The 20,464-nt window shown below is 40.1% G+C and overlaps 1 protein-coding gene across 1 annotated transcript in view; it reads right to left on the bottom strand.

Moving 5' to 3' along the window:
• dlc1 (DLC1 Rho GTPase activating protein) overlaps positions 1 to 20,464 on the bottom strand; it is an 81,355-nt gene that overhangs the window by 22,234 nt on the left and 38,657 nt on the right. The window lies entirely within an intron of this gene.

Below are 20,464 nucleotides of genomic sequence, written 5' to 3'. Positions count from 1 at the left end.
CTGAAGCCTAACTATTAGATCACAAGCTCATCAAAGTGCGCAGAGCAGAGATTTATGCCAGATCTGCGCTCCAGGTGGGACCTGCTGTCAAGGCAGTTTGCTTCCCACTTTTCACTCATTTAATTTACGGCGTTCACATGTTCATAAAAAACGTTTCCTGCTAGGTGATTAAGTGGGAATCCTCAGTGGTCCCTTCAGCTCTGCATAGGACCACCACTCCCCCCGGGTTGGAGCTCAGTTTGCATCTCATTAGAAACCACTGGAGACAACTGTGAGACGCTCTTTTGTGACACCAGATTAGTCTGAAAAGCGCAAGTGGTGCCGTGAAAAGACAACTGTTGCAGGTATGGTAATGCCTTTGCTCCTGTCCGCCCTTGTGCATGGCGTGCGTGCGTGGTGCACGCACATCACGCTCAGACTGGCCATTAGTAGGTCCTGAATGTTACTGTCTCATTATTTAATCCCGTTAAAGGTGGAGTATGTAATATTTTCAATATTTTCAAAATAAATCAACTAAAAAAATAACTACAATCATAATTAGATAGTTTTTTTTAAAAAAACATGTAGGTTCCAGTCTGTCTATATTTGATGTGTTATTAAATTATAAGTGGTCACACTCTCCTCTCTCTACTTCTATTCACATTTTCCCAGTGACATCAGCCAGCTTTTTGTTATTGTCATGGAAACACTCAGAGTTGAGGTGGTACAAGAAAAGGAAAGTCAGAGGAGTCATCCTGTGGAAGGGAAATACTTGTAATCCAAAGGTTGGATGGAGAGCAGGGGGAAGAGGATGATGCAGAAAATCCTGGCTGAAAGGTTGAGAATCATTGCACCAGATGTTTAGCAACAGGCAATAAAACATTTATTTAACACCACATCTCAGAAATGTTCTTGGCTTTAAAGAGGGCCTGTTTATTTTCTTCCAAATTTGCCTCCATCTGGTGTTGATGGTTAATTCTTCTCGAAGAACTCTATGAAAGAGTAACATTTTATGACTTGTTTCAGCAAAAACATGCAGATAAACATACATTTGGAGTAAATAACATGTTTAAGAACTCCAGTAAAAAAAAAAAAAAAACTTAAAACAGCACATTATATCCATTTCCAGGGATGAGTTAAGCAAAAGGATGGGATATAAAGTGATAATAACATTCACTCGTTCTGGCAATGGACATTTTTATATTAGTATTTTTCACCATTTATTAAAACATGCTTGTTAAAGTGATTAAAAACGGCACATAAAATTAGATCAATGTCCTGTTGAAGATGAAGTATCCCAAGTGGAACATCTGGATATTTTCAATGCAGGTTTTTAACTGCCAGCTGTGATGTTGACACTTGTCTTTATGCATTTTATCTCTAAGTGTTTGTTTGTGTGCAGTACCATTTGTTTGTCTTCAGGATTACCTCAGTGTGCCAGCTTGTTTTCCATTAAACCTGATGGAAAGGTAGAGCATAAACCAACAACAGCCTATAAAACCTGGAGTGTTGACATTTTGATTTCCTCTTCCTGGTGGTCAAAGTAATTACAAAAAAATCTGTTTCCACAAGATGGTGCATCAGTTGTGAGGTGTTCTGTGTTCTCCATCTACATTATATCGATTGCTCTTCTCTTCCCCATTGGCTCCTCTGATGGGTAATGTAAAAGACATCACCACCACTGTGGATTTGGTAATATTTACCTGCCTAATGAGTAATAAGTTGTTTTATCTGTTAAGGATATCTGTGGAAGAATCCCAGTAGATTAAAATGAAATGCACAACACAAATGCTTGGTTTCTTGTAATAACGTGCATGCCAGGTTAAATGTGTTAATTACACTGTTTGCAACTAGACACACACAGCACCAGGAAGTCAGATTCTCGCTTTGTACTGGCAGTGATTCACACAGTGCGGTACACCCTGTGCACATACACTTGACTACTGCATGCATGCCATCGTAATTTATGAGTGACATGTACAAAGTGCCTGGTGCACAATGCGGTGCACCCCTAGCGAGCATGCTGTTTGTGCTGACTTTGGCTTGCTTATTAAATTAAACAATATTGTTTGATATGGTAGAACAGTAAAAAAAAAAAATCACACATTCTGACTAAACATGTTTTTTATTGGATAATTACTGCATGGGTGGTTATATTTTAGCTGACAAGTTATTCAACCCAAACTGATGCAATGAGAGGTTTCTCATTTCAACCATGTAAAAAAAAACCACATACAGCGGTCGGGTAAAAAACGTTCGCCTGTTTAAGAAGGGCAACTCACTGGGATCTATCAAGCAAGGTAAGCATCTAAGGAGATTGAAGAAACTACGAAAACTGGGTTTTGAGATATTAAAATGCTTTTTATGCTGTTGAGTGATAGGCACATCCAGATGAGGAGAGAGGCAGAGGAAGTGATGCAGTCATCATGCTTAGTGCCTACAGTACAAAGATCTATGATCTGGAGATGCTAGACTTGGCCAGGTCTGGCTTCAGCAACATTATGTATCCAAAAGAATGAGGCCAGCTGACTATCTTAACATACTGAATAAACCACTTTTTCCACCATGGGCATATTCCAGGATGACAATGTCAAGATTCATCAGGCTCAAACTGCGAACAAGTAGTTCAGGGAGCATGGTGCATCATTTTCACACAGATTGGCCTCCACAGAGTCCAGACCTGAACCCCAGTGAGAATCTTTGGGGTGTACTGGGGAAGGATTTACGCAGTGGTCTGACTCTTCCAGCATAAAACAAGATCTTACTGAAAAATGAATACAAGACAGGATGAAAATAAATCCTGTAACGCTGCAGAAGTGTATGAAAGCGTCACAACGAATGATGCTGCAATCAAAGCTAAAGGCAGCTCAACATAATAGTGTGTTCTTTTTTGGTGATTTTTTTTTTCAAATTAGTCAGGGTGTAAGATGCTAGCTTTTTTTTTTTTTAACCTTTTTTGTTTTGGCCAGTCAGTCTAACTGTCTTTGTTCCAGTTATTTCAGACTATCCCACCCCGTTGAGTGTAAATGTTTACCAGGGCTCTACTAAATGTTTCTGTGTTTCCAACTTTTCGGTAAACTGAAAGAATTACAATTACTATCAATACTTGTTTCACATATCTTATGTCTGTGGAAGCTCACAAGACGGGAAGTGAAGCTAATGGCAACAAAACAGGTTAACACACGCAGTCTTAGCAAAAACATCTTCATGCATTCCAAAATCCTGACTGAGATCAAGAGATATAAGCTCAAAGACAAAGTAAACAATAAGAAAGTCACACAAAATTTGACATTAACTTTCTATCATTTGGAGCTTTCTGTATTTGAAGACTTAGACATGCTTTAGCCATTAGTTAAAAAGCAATGATCAAAATGTGTTTGAGCATAAAGCATTATCACTGCATAAACATCACATCTTATGAGCTCATTAAACCCTCGTGATTTTTTGTTCCAAATCTGCAACCTGCAGGGAGGGAGAAACATAATTATGGTCTGTTAGTGTGTGTGCAACTGAGATAGAAAGAGAGAGAGAGAGAGAGAGAGAGAGAAAGCACAGGGAGGAAGCAGAGATGAAGAGAGATTACCAAACAAGGCCAAATCTCTGATCCACAAAACCCGACCACCCAGAGACTGCGCCCAAAACGCCAAGCAGAAGCCACTCTCCTCTGAGACAGGTCAACAACCCTGCACAGCAGCGAGGGGGCTCACCCTCTCCAGTCGTGTTGTGGTGATAAATACACAATGATGCCAGTGACTGTTGACGAATGTGTGTGGTAAAGTGCGAGAGATCAGACGAGCAGACTGCCGCTGCTGCTAGTAGCTCCGGGGCAAATGAGCGTCTCGTTAAGAGTGTCTACAATTTTCATTCATCAAAGCTCATCAAAGTCAGGCGCTTGTTTGGTTTATGATTCAGATACAAATCAAATACACACAAGTATAATAAGGGCTTTGGACAAAAGAACGGAAACGAGGAGATGCATCAGTGTTAGAGCAGATAGACACAGTGAATTAGAGCCAGTATTATGTTTAACTATACAACAGGAAAAAAAGACTGCTTAAGCCTTGGAAGTTGAAGAAGATTATCTCGTTTCACAGAAAATGTTACTCATGTGTGCCGTGAGTCTTAACTATAAAGTTTATGTTGGGAGAAAAAGAAAACACATTGCAGACATTGGATTGAAATGAAAATGCTTGTTTGGCCCATCAGCTGCTGAGTTGTTGGTGAACCCTCTTGTAGGCTGTAAACTTTACAGTGTCACCTTTGACCCTGACACACAAAGGGAGGGGCTCAGTGTGAAAAAAAACAAGCAAGTAAATTCAGTAAATATGGAGAAACAATGATTTGAAAAGCGCTTTCCTGAGACAGCAACAGGCAGAAGTAAAGATAAGAGGATGTGAGATTAGAAAAGAAAAAAATAAAAACCTCAGAAGTAAGAGAAACATGCAGAATGAGAGTCGTCCTCTGGGTGTACCTTGGGGTCTACCCCCTCCTTCTCTTTTAACCTTAAACAGTGGGGCCAAATGAGGGTCACTGGATGGATGCATCCCTCAAACAACCAAAACACCCAAGGCCGTGTCAACAAAAACTGATGAGATAACCAAATTATGGGATTACAAAGGTAGTCGCACCTTTTTTTTTTTTTTTTTAAATGAATGATGTGAACATGTTAAGATATTCTGCCTGTCAAAAACACCACACCCTCAATGTGGTTGGGAAAAATGTATTTAATAAAGTAACATCCTAAAAAGCTTTAAAACTTGAATCTACATGCCTCCAGTGACACGCATGTGTCCTCTACCTTCCACCGATGGAGGCTGTGATAATAGGTTTAACTGCAATGATGTGTGAGACATAAACAGATAGGGTGGAGGTAGAGTGGATAATCTTTTCATAACAGGAATCTCCAGAAATAGCTCATCCATAGTCTTGGGGATCAGCCCAATAAGACACTGATTATAGAGAGAGAGAGAGAGAGAGAGAGAGAGAGAGAGCACACTCTTCCATACACACAATGGTGAAGAGGAAGTGTAAGGAGACAGAGGCTTGGACCAGCTCTCACACAAACACACACACAAACAAAGGAAGTGCGAAGCAGACAGCGGAGCAAATGCCTCTCCGATACCCTCTCCAGGCTCTAATGGACTGACCGTGATCAGAATAGAGGCAGGAGCCCGACACACTCTGAAACAATGGATCTACGTTGAACCAATAAAATGTGTAGTTTTTAAGTGTTTTTAAGTTACAACACAAGAAAAACCAAAAGTAATGAATGATTAACAGCAGAGGGAGGTTCTGGAGCACACGCAGCAGAAAAACATCAGCAGGGAGATAAACTTCACAGGGATTTTATCTGCATGTATATCAATGAAATGCAGACATTATCCCAAAGCAGATTAGGAAAGGACTTGCTGTAGGCTGTTTCAGATTGCCAGGGCTTTGTGACGCCGGGACCTAATTTTGAACCGATTTCTGTCTAAAAATGATGAAAAAGTTGATTCAGAACCTGAAAGTTGGAGCTCAGCTGGAGCCACAATGTCATCAGAGGGCAAAGGCTGAGTTAACCTTTACATCACCAGACCGAATAATCAATTGCTTCAGAAAGTGAATGTGGATTTTGCAATAGTAAAAAATGACATGCGTGGAGCTGGACATGGTAGTACATGTACATCTAGGGTGTTTCTCAATTCAGGGTCTGCACACTTCGAAGTGCAGATTTGTCGACTGCATGTGTCATCGTGGTGCGCCAAGTGCTGTCCTAATTCAAAGGCCCTTTCGAATCCACCCTTCAAATGCGCACTTCTTTTGGCTCCAGATTAGCTTAAAACAAAGGATACAAGAGATACAAGAGATGTATCCTTTGCACCCTCTCCTATCCCAGAATCCATTGCGTTCCTGATAGAAAACAATAAGCAGCAGAGCCCTGGTGTAGCGAGACTGTTTATTTATTTATTTTTATGTATATACACACATATTTGTGTCCAATAACCACAAATGAATTTAATTCCAGTCCTCATGTCTTTGTCCCCTTTCATTCAAGAAAAGGCTGAATTTATCACAGTCACTCAGATAACTGGAGACTGAAATAATGAACAATAATTAAAAATGTGCTAAATTATAATCCAGTGATATAAGACACTGTTTTGTCATTTAATCGAGTTAAAGAAAAACAAAAAACAAAAAAAACAAATCGATCCTGGACAAATTAGAGCATTTTACTGATGAACAGTGGGATAAATTACCTGTCAACAGGTGCAGAAGTCTGACTGGGGGGAACAGAAAACACCTGACTGCAGTGAAAAGAAAGGATTTAAAAAAAAAAAATAAAAAAAAAAAACCATTGTCATACTTGTCAAACATACTATTGTCAATTTCAGCTTATTTCCCAGGCAGCTGTTTTCTCCTTCTTTAAGGGGAGGGTATGAATACATATAAGGACGACTGTAGATGTGTCTAACAAGGATTATTTTCCACTGAAGTTAATGTCAGCTTGACAGGATGAGCTGTCAGCCAGAGGAGAGCTCGTCTAAACCGCCTCATGTTGGTCATTTACACACAAAGAAAAATAAAAATAAATCAAAGTTTAAATTACTGGCACCATTTTCTGTCATTTAAAACATAGTTCTGTGTCTTTTTGTGGAAGAATGGGAACAGTAATTAGATGAACTTGGCATATGTAGTTGCCAGGCAACGGAGGACTGGAGCACTATGGGTAATTCTCGTCCACTAGAGAGGCCGTCTCATTTTACTGGCAGTAAGCGTACTTGGGTGTGTGCAGACCACGTAGAACACTTCGTTGCCTACGTAGTCTGCGCACTTGGAAGTGTGCAGACCCTGAATTGAGAAACACCCCTAGTGTCACAATTAGCCCTGTTTCTTTCTGTTGCTGCTAAGCTGCACCCCTCATCAGATAACTGCCCTCACCTGCCACCTGTTCATCATCAGTTTAGCCTGTAAATATGCAGCCTCCACTACTCACTTGTTGCCAGATTGTCATTGTCACTGACCTTCCAGCCCTCTTTCTGGAGCTACCTGCCTGCTACCGACCTGATCTACCCCCGCCTTTTGCCTTGCCCTTGGAAACCAGGTTACAAGAATGGTGAATTCATCCACCAGCAGCAAACACTGAAGATTCCCACCTTTTGAATCTTCTACAAATACATCAAAACAAACATCTGAAGCAACAGTGCTTCTAGCAGTAACTTATATGGAGTAATGTCCCCCCCAACCAGCCCTTTGGTTCTTGTTAAACTGATGTGAACGCAGGCTGGTTTACCAGAAAGCACCAAGGCTTCCCAGACTCCAGAGCAGAGCTGGAGCACTATCTAAATCGATGTAACAGAACTGAATTAATAACAAAACAAGCAAAACGGCACAATGCAACCAAACTAAAGCTTACATGATCTATCGACTGGACTTTACTGGAACATGGGTTTGTTTTAACAGATAAGGATAACTTATACCACATATCGGCTCATGTTAGGCTTAAGCCTAACTAATTCATACACATCATACATGTCCAGATCATTCAACCTGCATATTATGTTCTTTAGTAGCTAGCATGTATTTCCCGATACATACAGAATGAAATTACTTGATTGCTTATGTACAGGTAATATGGACGATGACAGTCATAATGGAATATAGTTTATTATATGTGCTCTTTTATTTGGTGATCAGTAGATTTAGTGCTCTCTGATGAATACTATAAAAAAAGAACTTCAGATTATTGCTCATATCTTTCTTATTAGTCATGGAGAAGCAGATGAGAGATGGTTTGCTTTAGGGCAAGAGACAGATGACATAGAAAGGCAGGGAGAAATATATCTAAGTCTCAGGAAACAAGGCAGAGAGTGATTCAAAAAATCAAAGATAAATCTGGAGAACAGATGAAGATGGCGTTATCAGCTCAGAAGTCTGTGTTGTATGTCCAGAAAAGCTGTTGAGAAATAAAAATAATCATCTATTGTCATTCTCTTAGAAAGCTGTAGTGTCTTTTTCCTTCAAATCATTGGCTGATGACTGCCATTCTTCTCTCAAACACTGGAAAACTATGCATTCGGGTAAATTTTTCTTCTTACTGGCTTAAACGCAATGAAACAATCTGGGTTAATTGGGTTCTGCAGGCTCTGTGACTGGGGACATCAGTTTTAATTGCAGACAGGGTTACTGTCTGAGACCACATTTTCTAAGCATTACAAGAGGTGGCGGTCTGTTTGGGGAAACCAACATGAATACTTGGAGTGGTTAATGATGCCAACCATATGGCTGTGAATGAATACACGTTCTGTGCTGTCCTGTGATGTCTGGAAACTTCCAGAACTCCAATTCCAGTCCAAGTTAAGTCCAATAATTACTCTTTAGATCAACATGTCTGATTAATCAGACAGATAAACAACCAACTTAAGGTTGAATCATTATGATTTTTAACGTTCACAAAGTATGGGAAGAAGAAAAACAAATCTGCTTCGCAAAAGTTATTTTAGTTTTTGTGTACTTAACATTAAAGACTCCAAACCTTTATTATACTAAATAGTATTTCCTGTTTTGACTTGGAGATTTAAAGTTCAGAGTGCAGTTATTTAAGAGGACAGTTCATGAGAAGATGTCCTCAGAGTGACCATACAAATGAAAACGTGAACATCTTGATGAAGATCAGGCACGATTTCAGAATGGCTACTAGGTAGTGTTGACAGTGAGATCTTCCCTCCTTTAATGGCAACCATCTGCGTATGTCTAGAGGCTGTTGTGAGGACCTTTCCTCATTAAAGCTGTTTTCTGGGGAGGAAAAAAAAAATCCATAATAGCCCTTTAGCATGTTGTAACAGAAGTGGTCTGAGAGGAAACCAGACTTGTTTCCAGGCTTTAGATCATTTAGCCTGTAATGTGTGCTTGCTGATCACAAATCATTTCAAGAGGAGATTGTTGCTATAATCTGCTAGCATGTATGTGGGGAAAAAAGTCTGTTTTAATGGTGTAAATTTTTCCATTTGAGGTTGTTTTGCTGGTAACAACTGTGGACACTTAAACATAATGACAAAAAGAGGATGTACTACAAAGTCAAGAAAAAGATGACAAACACATTAAAACGCAATTCATTCACAGCTTGCAGACCGTCTCCTGAGTCTATAAGCAGCTAAATTCAGCTTCCAGAAACAGCTGAACAATGTAGGCAGTGTAGGTTAACACATCCTGACTGCTGGCAATGGCTATGATGGATGCTGCTAATATTTTAGCCTTTTACTATCTGGTGTTAAGACTTGTGGGATATAATGAATACAAATTCCTGTTATTGTAGAAAATGAAGCAGGTTAATAGGCTCACATTGGTCTGGTGGAAGGGATTATGACAGAGAAGACAGGATACAAAAGAGGGTTCAATTAAAATGCCCCTGGTTGGAAAGCTTTTTTTTTTTTAAAGCTTTCCAACCACTCCAGCTTTAGAGCAAATAAAGCAGTAAGATGCTCATTTTTCTGCACCTCATAAATGTAGTGACAAGGTTCCATAAGAATGTGAGGACTGCTGGTTCCATCTGACATTATGATAAACTGTTTAGGGTGGAGGGGGGAGTAGGCATGCACTTGCTGAATGCTGATGGCACGTGTGTAAAATGTACGCCAATTAGCTCTCAGCACAGATGAATCATGGGGCACTGGGTACAAGGTGTAAGCTGCTATTAGATAGAAATGAACCCTGTGGCAACATTTCTGCAAGTGTTGGTGTAGCTGTAGGTGCGTGTGGAGGGATGTTCGCTATGCAAGGAAGATGAAGAAATATGACATCAGGGTGAAAAAAAAGTGTTTACAAGCCCATTATTTTTATGTTTGTATGAGTATGAGTTGTGTGTAATTATCTTTTAATATATCACTGTTTTCTGCATGTGCATGTCTATGCTGAGGTGTCTCATGAAGACGAGGAGTCTTTTCCTTTGCTATTTTCTTTCCTGTTTTTTTTACTTTTGTCTCCTAAATGTTTCAAGAGGACTAAATTCCAGCCTACCACGTATCCATTCTCTTTCCCTCTGTGTGTATCTGTCAGTGAGTAACGCAGGAAGTTGATGCTTTAGTCTTCCCTGCACTGACCTGTGACCTTCGTCGAACCCTGACCTCCAGTGGGCCACGTGAAAAATCAAGCAGACGTGAAGGCTGTCACGAAAAACACAAACCAGGTTCAGCTGGGAGATTATCACTGATCCGGAGACTTTCTTAGCCAAAGTGAAGCAAGCAGGTTTGAATTTTAGAAACATTTTCTGCAAGCTGCTAACACCTTGATGCCTCTGTCATTTTTTTTTCCAGGATAAAGAGAGTGTATAGTGGATCAAAGGCAGATGGGATCATTTATTTTATGATGCACATACCTTGTGAAAGACAATTGTTACTAGAATGATAAAAACCTTTTTTAATGACAGATTGTCTTCTTTGCTTGTCTTCTCTTCTTCCAAGTAAAGTGCTAGACATTCAAGTGCTGTTCTTCTCTCAGTTTTGCTTTGCGTACCCTTCAGCTGCAGGCTACCAAGTCACAACAGGAAGACGGGGATCAGCCAATGGATATTAGCTCATTTTTCATGTGACAACATTAACCTACTAAACTACAGATGGACATGATATTCACAAGACAAATCTCTCGCACATGCAGGACCCAGGGAAGCACAGACAGAATCTGTTTCTATGCAAAACTACATTTGGATGGTTCATTTGTACTTTACTTAGCATATTTTCCAGGTTGCCCTCTATGAGCTAATAAAGACGTGGTTGATGCGGTTATGAAGGGCCGTCATTTTGTTGAGAAATCTAAATGTTTATCTTTGTGCATAGCTGACCCCAATTTAGCTTGCAGGAATCTGAGGAATGTGGGTGTATTATGGTAAATATAAATACAGAGAAGGAAGTGTGCGTTTGTTTATTGCGGTGCAAGGTGAGGGCAACGCCTCTGTAGATACAAGGTGGATGAATAGCTATAAATTAAGCATTGTTTGTGTTTTCTTAAAAATATCATAATGTGGTAGCTAAGAATCTAAACATTTCATCATTCAAACCTAATTTTCAACATCAAGTCTGCAGATTCTTAATGTTTCTCACTGAACGTTTGTATTTATATCATATGTAAGACACAACTGGGTCATGCTTCAGCCTGTCCCTCAGATACACTTAAATGTTTTTATATGATAGCTCCAATAGCCTAATCCCTCATTCAGCAACTCTTTCCCTCTGTGTCCAACACCCAGACACAGTTGGTTTATTTACTTTAGAAACTAATGGATGGTTTTAGCTTGTCTGAGAGTGAGGAATTTGGGTGATGAACAGGAGCCACAGTCAGACCTGTGACTTTCCCCTCGTTCTTCTGCTCCTCATTGGTCCCTGGAGGATGATAGCTCAGCTCCTGACTATGGAGGTGGACTAATACTGTCCAGCTGGTGTTTGGCAGCAGCAAAAGAGCCTCCATATGTCCAAGGGATGGCGTTCTGGGTCTCATCACTAACCTTCCTCTGCTATTCCAGCACTCTTATCTCTTCAAGAGTAAAGGAGCATGAGTGGACAGAAAACTTGGAGGAATGCTGCAAGTTACACTGTCAACAAAGGCTTGATGTTTGCATCAATATGGCTGTTGGACAAGAAAAACATGTTATGCAATGCACAGATATACAGTCAATTTTAACTACATATGTGAAAACAATGCTAGTTAAGAGTTAACATTTCTTCATTACCTCTGTCGAGGAGGTTATGTTTTTTCTGACCTTGATTGTTTTTTGGGTTTTTTTTGGAGGATGGGTGATAGGTCTTGGGAGTAATCCGGATCACCATTTGGATCCAGGAATTTTCTAAAGGATTCTTTATCATTGCAAGATAGTCATTTCCTGTTTATAACTGTTAGGACCAATAGTCTGATTTCATCTTAGAAAATTCTGCTTCCTCTTTTTAAAGTTGTGTCAATCAGGTATACACAGATAAGTCAAGCTACAGTTATAGCTATATATGCATTTGTTAAAGTACCTAATGCCAAAAAATGTTTTTTTTAAAGTAAAAAATAAGCTGAGGGAGAGGGTACTAACAAAGCTATGCAAATCTGAGGACTTGCTTTTCCTCCAACACATCTGTCTCTGAAGTGAAGGAAAAAACATTAAATCATTATCCGGAGTTAAATAGCTGAGGTTCTTGTAACGACAGAAAACCAGTCACAGTTCTTATTTCCTTCTCATTTTTACCGTTCATGACATTAGGTCTACAAGACCAGAGAAAAAAGCAGCACATGAAGAGGGCGAAGGGCTTATCTCCCAAGCTTTTGAAATCAAAAATGTTGTGCCCGTGAGGTTCTTAAACAGCCAGGATTTTCCAGCTCCCGTTTCAGTGTGTGCACATTGTAAGAGCCACTTAAGTGTTTCACACGACAGGTATACTGACCCCGCAGAAAGACAGACAAAGACAGTAAAAGACTCAACATGTTTACCAGTCATTAAGTTTCAAATGGAAGCTATCTGAGAAAGGGACAGAGACAAAGAACTTCAGGTCCAGAATCATCTTTGGCTAAATCCAACAAATCCTTGTGCTCATGGCATTTCCACAACACCTTCTTGACAACTAAATACCAAATTAAAGATGATGATGATGTTCCAGATTGCATGATCTGTCAGGGCCTTTAGGAGCAGAAATGCTGGACTTGTATTATGTTCTCTAACCCTTACTTCGATCACACTTGCACGAAAAACATTAAGTTGTCAAACTGTCACTTAGCTAGCAAGCTTGTTGCGCTACTGCCAAGCGCCCCAGTGCTTCTATTATTACCAGCTGTAAAGAGTTAAATTAGGGGTTGGCTTGGACATGGAGGGTGACAATACTTAGCCAGCGGCCTTGTAGTCAGCCATTCAAGGTGCCAAGGGGTTAGGATCCCAGAGTGACTACAGGGTGAAAGGTCGCTGGTAACAGCTCCTGATCGGAAGGGGGGGGGGGGGGAGACGGACATTTAGTGGTTGATCAGTTGAAAGAGAGATTATGCCGAACCAAAGTAAAGATCTGCAGTGGGATGAAGAAGCAACAAGACAGAAAGGGAAGGTAAGGCTGCTTTTCAATTAACATTATTAAGGAGGTTTAAATTAGTTTAAAGTCCCATAAGCAAATAGGGTTTTCCATACAGTCAGGTACTTGTCTCCATCGCTGCAATTACAATGTTTTAAAAGCAAATAGACAAAAGTGCAATTCCCAAAAGCCCTACAATGTGTACATGTCAGAAATCATGCTGTATTGTTTATTAGCTGAAAGGTTCTACAACTGAGCGGAAATGGATCTAGTAGGGTGGACAAAAACTGACTTAATAACAAAAAAGGGGGAAGACTGAAAACAAGATGTGTTCAAAGCTCAAACAACTGCAGAACTGTACAATCTTCATTAAACAGCACTACGTGTAAGTCTTTGCACATTTTTAATTCTGCAAAGCAAAGCTTAAGCACCAGCAACAACAGCGACCAAACCAAGAGCAGCCCTCATCTCTGACTGATCCTTACATTTCTGATACTGCCTCCATGAGTGAGCACAATGCCATGACATATGGACCTTTCCAAAGAACGTGGAGAGGTTCATTCGGACTCTTTGGTCTCTCTGCTCCTTTGTTGGACAGAAAAACACAGCTGTGAGACCGTGATAAAAAGGCAGAAATGCAGGAAAATATTTAATAAAATTCACTTCAGCTTTATTTGTATTGTACTACTCCACAACAAAGTCATCTCAGGGCATTTTACAGACTCATCAGTTCGAGCCAATTCAATAAATAGCCAAGTTAAGGAAAGGAAACCAACAGATTGCATCAAGTCTTGACTTTGATCCAATTCCCCATCCTGAGCATAAACGAGGCGACAGTGGAACGGAAAAAAAAAATCCCTTTTAACGGAAGGAAAAACCTCAACAGGGTGGAAAATATGGCACGTAAGCACCAACAGACTTAACACAAGTTAAGTGGTTCACTAAACTACCATGTGATATACGACAAGATCCCCACAACAAGCCTAGTTTTCTTTTCTTCTTTTTGTTTTCTCCGGATGACTACTGGCAACCTGTCCAGGGTGTACCCTGCCTCTCAACCAATGACTGCTGGGATAGGCTCCGGCTTCCCTGCAAAATGAATGAATGAAAGTTTTCTTCATCATGTGAAAAAAGTAATCCGCAGTGATCAAAAGGCACCTTCATCATCATCTATAGCGTAGTTCATTGCTTTAAACTGCTCAAAAAAATTCCATGCAAACCAAGTTGGTTTTGTCAAACAAGCACATTTTAGGAAAACTATTCACAGCTTCATATTTAGCATATTATGTTAAGTCAAGCCCTGCGATGGAATGGTGAGCTGTCCAGGGTGTACCCTGCCTTTTGCCCACAGACAGCTGGGATAGGCTCCAGCTTCCCCGCGACCCTTCATTGGACTAAGCGGTTAGGATAATGGCTGAATGAATGAATGAATGTTAAGTCAAAGAGACATGGAAAAAAAATGTAAATTCAGGATATTAAAGAGCAGGGCTCTCCAAGTCCTCTGACAAATGCAACATGGAAAGTATAAAGACTGATTTTTAAATGATGATTATGCCCTTGTTGAAGGAATCTGTGTCTGTCATCCTTCTCACAAACTAAACTGTAGCAGATATTTTACAGGATACAGAAACAAGAACCAGGTCCAACAGTTTTGCTTCCTTAAATGCCACTCTTGATTCAGGAAACTCAGCTGTGCCAATAAATTTCAAATTTATTGGCACATACTCTCCCTCATATCACTCCTACATTTCAATTTCCCTTTGGATACCATCAGTATTTTTATTGGACACCACACAGCAAACTAAAATACTGGCACATTAGTGGGAAACAATAAAGTCTAGGAATAAATCATCCTATCTGTGACATTACCAGCTTGAACAGTCCAAAGCCTAAATAAAATAAAAATAGACAAGCATTGTTAGACCACCACGTCACTCACTCTGATGTGCCCGTATTCAGAAATAATTTTCCCTGACTGAGTAAGTTAAAGACAGACTGTCAGCTGCTTGACTGGCATAGTGTAACTACAAAACCTCTCCTAGATTTGCTTCTGAGCATTTTTGTCCAAAAATTTTTCATACGGTGTGTACCTAACTATATAATTCATGCAAGACCAATCTACTAGTAGTAGTAAAATCTTGGGTGAAGATTTAAAGAGTCACAATTTCTTACCATTATTGCCATAAAAATTCCCCTTTGAATGTCCATCCATCCATCCATCCATCTTCTGCCGCTTATCCGGGGTCGGGTCGCGGGGGCAGCAGCCTAAGCAGGGAAGCCCAGACTTCCCTCTCCCCAGCCACATTTGCCAACTCTGCGGGGGGGGTCCCGAGGCGTTCCCAGGCCAGCCGAGAGATGTAATCCCTCCAGCGTGTCCTGGGTCTTCCCCGGGGTCTCCTCCCCGAGGGACGTGCCTGGAACACCTCACCAGGGAGGCGTCCAGGAGGCATCCTGACCAGATGGCCGAGCCACCTCAACTGGTTTCTCTCGATGCGAAGGAGCAGCGGCTCTACTCTGAGCCCCTCCCGGATGACTGAGCTCCTCACCCTATCTCTAAGGGAGAGCCCGGCCACCCTGCGGAGGAAACTCATTTCAGCCGCCTGTATACGAGATCTCGTTCTTTCGGTCACGACCCACAGCTCATGACCATAGGTGAGGGTAGGAACGTAGATCGACTGATAAATCGAGAGCATCGCCTTCTGGCTCAGCTCCTTCTTCACCACGACAGACCGGCGCAGAGCCCGCATTACTGCAGACGCCGCACCGATCCGTCTGTCGATCTCACGCTCCATCCTTCCCTCACTCGTGAACAAGACCCCGAGATATTTAAACTCCTCCACTTGAGGCAGGACCTGACTCCCGACCCGGAGAGGGCAATCCACCCTATTCCGGCTGAGGACCATGGTCTCAGATTTTGAGGTGCTGATTCTCATCCCAGCCGCTTCACACTCGGCCGCGAATCGCTCAAGCGAGAGTTGAATGTAACACCTGCAATTGTTGTGTGAAATTAAGTGCTGATGGATGGACACAGCTGAAAATGTCACTTTCCTGTAAGTTTGTACAGTCATTGTTATCAAACCAACTTTCATTTGGTTCCTTAAATGAAATCTTTTACTTTGACTGGAGACGGCTGGAGACCCTCACTGTTGTACGGAAAACAAGAAGGCACAGTCTGGACTTTGAGTGGCTAAAAACTGAATGTCCAAATATATTCAGACTACAATTTTCTTATAATAAATGTTATTTGCATGGCATTTTGCCATATAACAACAGGAGACAACTGATAAACGTCTATACAGCTAACAGTAAGGACAGACCGGAGTTTATTTATTTATTTATTTTTTTGCTTCAGATATTGCAAAAAACATTAAGTTCCTACAGCTAATTTTACAGGTCAAAGCATTGAAAAGGAAGGCTCTGACCCTTCTCTTCTTTATGCATTTATTGGCATTATCTGCTGGATTTATTCATGTAAGCAGGTCCAAACTGGTCATATTGTAGACTTAATTCAATGCAGAAAAGTTGCAGTGGGCTTGTTTAATTATGACACATATGTACAGCAGTCATGAGAAAGCAGCACATGCTCCAATGTCCAACCTCTGGAACTCAGTTTTATTTCATGACTTTTAGCAAAAGGGATCAGTTTAAAGGAAGCCAAGTGTTGATGTCTTGTTACTCCAGGATCATCATCTTAACTGATGTCTGATCATTTCTAATGTCAATATATTTACTACCAAGGCTATTATTCAGAATCCATTGTAATCCAGCTTTATTCAGCTCCTACAAACACACTCATGGACATCTATAAAAATGACAGGTATCCTGGCCAAAAATAACGTTTGTATTGCTCGCTGATAGTTACTTTTTTTCTGAATCTTTTGGGCATTTTGACTTACTGCCAGGGATTCTTTGTGCCTATCAGGCAAATGGTCCAAACTATAAGATAATTCCTCCAATCAGTGTCATTTGAAAGGTCAAACATACCAACAAAGCCATAGGATTAGCCAAAAATCTCCTGCCGACTGAGTCGGTAAATTAAAAATGGCTAACCCACTGAGACCAGTTAGATCCGCTAAAAGCAGCAGACACGCAGGAAATGAAGGCCCACCGGAGAGTAAACAAACAACATACCATGAGATCAGGAACCCCAAGAGGCAGTTAAGTCACCAGTGATGAGACTGTTTTAATGGGGCACTAAAACTTGTTTTAAGTACCCATCTGGAATAGATTCCTGTAGAATGTGGCTGTTTCACAGCTAATGATGACTGACGAGTCACGCCATCCTCCTCCCCTGTCTCGTGTATTTTTAGCCTACGCCTTGCTGTTATAGACATCCACTCACAACCTGAGATTCAGAAATATACACAGCTTTGCACTGTGTCTGGAAACCTCTTTGTGTCTTTGCTATTTAAAAAAGTGCATAACCATGGTTCCTTTGTAAACAATGTGCATATCAAGTGGACATTAACGTCAGTTCAATGTTACTAAAATCTGACTCAAGTATTTCTCTCGTATTTCCTCACAGCAGAAGGCAACACCACACAAACCTGTCAAAACCCTCTAAAATGCACTCATACACACTCGTGAATTCATAAGCTTTTACTTTTTCTTTAAATGTCAAAATCATTCAGAAAGTACCTCTGTTTGGGCAACATGTTCAGGTACTCTTAACATTTCTTATTGAACCCCCCCCCCCCCCCCCAAAAAAAAAGCAACAATAAACGTGAGGACTCCTGGTTCCTTCATTGCTTTTGTGATTCTCATCAGTTTATCAAAAGTGATCACAATTCCTGTTTTTGATCATCACAGAATCTGTAATTACAAAGTCATAATAAAAATGACCACACCTTTAAAATCTATCACATTTCACATAATTTAGCCTTTATACTCTTAAAATTAATCAAAACTTCTGTTTGTTTCTTTCATCCTTCCTTTTCTCTGACGGTGCATGACTGCCCTGCAGCACAGCATCGCAGATCAACCCTGTAGTATCGGTTAAAGCTGTATGGACACCCTTTTGACAATGACTCAGATCAATAAGGACAGCTCAGGCTCTGCCAACAAAGCAGCACTGCTCCACACAGAACCAACATTTATGTCGACTGAGGGAGAAAGGGTGTAGGAGTGGACTGGTTTGAAAGACTGCTGTGTGAAGTGCCAAGTCAGATCTGCATTCCATAATTTGTGCAAATATTTGTGTGCACCATTTTTGGAATCCAAAGTTGTGTTAAATCAGACATTCTGTGAGTGCTGGCTCTTGAAAAAGTCAATGCTCCAGCAGCTTACGATGTTAGTGGAGTTTTAAAACAATGAGTAGAACCACGTTTCATCCTGCTGTTTGAGTTCAAGAGGGAGACAAGTGTAGGGCGGGGGGGCTGTAGGAGTGAAGTATGGGCAGTGAATGGTCCAATGAAAAGTCAAGAGGGCTACTGTGAGGTCCTGCGGAAAAGTGCTACTTGAGACGTTACTAGCGGAAAAGAAATAATAAAGAAGGCTGATAAGGACTGCGCTCATAAAAAAACAGAATAAACTTTTCCTTTATACATAAGACAATAATGAAAACAATCTAGTATAGATTTGTGTGGGATACTGATGCCTCAGTATTGATGATTTGGAATATTTTTCTTCAAACTCAAGAACTACGCCCACAATAAAAACATATTTTCCTCAAACTCAGCAATATACTAACTGATCAATAAAGCAACAAGGAGTCTTTTAAACGGCAAGGTCAGAAAAGCTACAGAATAATTTTGTGTCATCGAGGGTGAAAGCGAGAAAAAAACGAAAGGAGAGAGAGAGAGAGCAAGGTACAACAAGCAAAGTAAACAAGTTTCGGCGTAAGCTTGCCGGAGTCACCGGGTTTAGCAAAACATTCCAGAGTCTTTGAAACAAGTGGCCTTGTGAGGCAGACAAGAGGGCTTTAAATCACTGAGCAGGAACAGCGTTGAGGGACTCTAATTCAATAATAAATATTTCAAGTGCGTCCACCTACATGTCAAGTTGGATGACTACCAGTCACCTATACAACAGCAGAAAAATCCACTACAGCTGTTACTAAACCTTATGAACATAGAGATAACATGAGCTAAGGCCATGGAAGCAGAAATCCTATGTGTGGTCCCCACATCGAATTATATGAAATGAAAAAGAATCCTGCGTTACTCATAATGTTGACATAAGCTTGTAATTAATGAAGAAATCCCATCATTTATACATCTACGGAAAATGAAGGAATATACATTACTTATGCGATGGCTAAAACAACAAAAGTGAAACAAAACAAGCAAGGATAACCTTGAAAAAGTTTAATTAAACACAGAGAAGTAGGAAGATCTTCTCAGAAGCAAATACTGAAATATGAAAACAACAAATATAATGTTAAATAATAGGTGTGATATCTATAGTGATGACATAAACGTGTGAGAGACGGCAGGAGAAAATGCTTTTAAGTGAAAGTGTTTTGTAAAACAGCTATTAATGGTACGAAAACAGACAGAAACACAGGAAGAATATAAGATGGATGAAAAAGCTCAAGGGATTGCTACTAAATTAACTTTGAGGGAGAATAATTTACAAGTCTAAAAGGAATATCAAAATGAATTTCTCCAGTTGATTTTCTACAAGTAGTTAAAGCAGCCGTCGCTTTAAACTGTTTTTTCCAAATAGTTAGAAAGTTAGTCGAAGGTTTGACACAGGAAATCTAGGAATGTCTTTTCATCAGTCAGTCTATGAGAAAAACACTATGAAAAGAAATATTTCTATGTTGTAAGGCTCAGATGTTGCAAAATCATAAACCGATAAGCCAGATTAAACAACGTGGCTGTGCACGTGTACATTCAAAGAGTAACTCAAAATGTTGCATGTAGTAAAAGTTCGACATCAAATATGGACACAAATGACTGCAATAATTATTTAAACAAAACATTCACATGAAATTTAATCCAGCAATTGGAAATGCTGACTTACAGTTCAAAACACAAGAGCTAAATGGTTTATAAGCTTTGTTTCATTGCAAACTTTGAACAGCTGGTGATCAAAGAAAAAGAAAAAAGACAAAGAAATTTAGTTGCTGCAAATGCTGATTACCATCAAAGCTGCAAACGGTGCAAAGACTAGCATTCACAAAACACAGAATGGGAATATTAAAACATTAAATTGCAGGAAAACAGCTAGCTCATAGGCTTATTGTGCAAAAGCATACCATCAAACTCACTCTGATTAATCAACATAACCCTGCTGAGCCTCTGATGTAAGGGGATCTGAAATTAGGACCCAAAAATAGTTGGTGCCACTCTGCAACCTGTCCAAAAGGTCAGCTAAATACAAAATACAAGACAAAAAAAAAAAAAAAAAAAAAGATTAAGTACTGGGGTATGTATAAAAAAAAAACAAAACAAAAAATAAAGGGTTCAAATATAAAATGCCAAAGGAAAATAGAAATACAGACTGGAAAAGAAGGATGATGGAGTGAAGAAAGA

Source organism: Telmatherina bonti (genome assembly GCF_933228915.1).
Source record: "Telmatherina bonti genome assembly, chromosome: 3".
Taxonomy (NCBI): domain Eukaryota; kingdom Metazoa; phylum Chordata; class Actinopteri; order Atheriniformes; family Telmatherinidae; genus Telmatherina; species Telmatherina bonti.
Note: the sequence above shows the minus strand (reverse complement) of the source record. Positions and strands in the feature narration are given on the sequence as shown.